Source organism: Procambarus clarkii, chromosome 1 (assembly GCF_040958095.1).
Source record: "Procambarus clarkii isolate CNS0578487 chromosome 1, FALCON_Pclarkii_2.0, whole genome shotgun sequence".
NCBI classification, from domain to species: Eukaryota; Metazoa; Arthropoda; class Malacostraca; order Decapoda; family Cambaridae; genus Procambarus; species Procambarus clarkii.
In genome coordinates, this window is record NC_091150.1 from 12,492,516 (window position 1) to 12,493,734 (window position 1,219).

General features: G+C 40.3%; 1 pseudogene; it reads left to right on the forward strand.

Annotated features, from left to right (window-relative positions):
• LOC138357977 (2-oxoglutarate and iron-dependent oxygenase domain-containing protein 2 pseudogene) overlaps nucleotides 1–258 on the forward strand; it is a 1,437-nt pseudogene extending 1,179 nt beyond the window's left edge.
• Nucleotides 259–1,219: the final 961 nt, after the last annotated feature.

Here is a 1,219-nt window from a genome sequence, read left to right on the forward strand (position 1 = left end):
ATATATAGGAATACTGTATCTTCCAATATTTTCATAGATACTTGCATGCTCATTAAGTGCTACATATGTGTTCAAACATTATGTTGTGACCAAAAACAGTGCTAAATTGGTTTTTATAGGAGAATTGTAATATTCTTGAATGTTATCATTATAAAAAGAAGCATTTTGCAAAGTAATAGAGTAGTACCTCTTATCCAACTTCATAAGGACCAAGGAAATTTCAGAGAACTAATATTTCTGGTATTTGGACAACTTCTAGGCCACAATCCAATTTACCTAATACAATTAAGCATCTCAACTGTGAAGATACAAATTGAAAGAATTTCAAAATAATGAACACTACTTGTATAAAAATGCAAAACATTGCTAGAAATCTTTATGCCATGTTGTTACACTTATAATGGTCAGAAAAAATAATTTTAGTGAACGTTTGTCCTCATCAATCTGCCAAGCCCATGTATGCAGTGCTCTTTAAAGTTGTCTCATATTGGAAAGTACTTTAAATATATACTGCACTAATGAATTTTAATGTACTGTATACATTACATTTTCTTTACAACTAAATAATAAAGACAATTAACTGGGTAAATAAAATGATATTTAAAAGCAATACCATGTTAAGCTAGCATTGGAAGCTACAGGTAGGTCGACCTGTAGATCGGTCTACAGGTCGACCTGTATTGGGAGCCGTTCGGCCGAGCGAACAGCACACTGGGCTTGTGATCCTGTGGTCCCGGGTTCAATCCCGGTCGCCGGCAAGAAACAATGGGCAGAGTTTCTTTCACCCTATGCTCCTGTTACCTAGCAATAAAATAGGTACCTGGGTGTTAGCCAGCTGTCACGGGCTGCTTCCTGGGGGTGGAGGCCTGGTCGAGGACCGGGCCGCGGGGACACTAAAAAGCCCCGAAATCATCTCAAGATAACCTCCTCCACAATACCAGACACAAACTGTACCTCAGGGAGATGGGAATGCTACTGTGGAGGGGACCACCACAACCCAGCTCTCATTTGCTGAAATGCTTAAAAAGAGCCCTGCAGCTAGGTCTGCAGTTAAGGAAGTTGCCATGGAAGTGGCTTCCTCTCAGGAAGCAGCTAGATGAACTAACAAGATGATAGAGAGAAAAGAGCAGTAGTAGTAGCAGGCATTAAAGAGCAAACAGGGACCAGCCCAAAGGAGCGGAGAGACAAGGACAAAAACGCAGTTACCGAGATCCTTAAA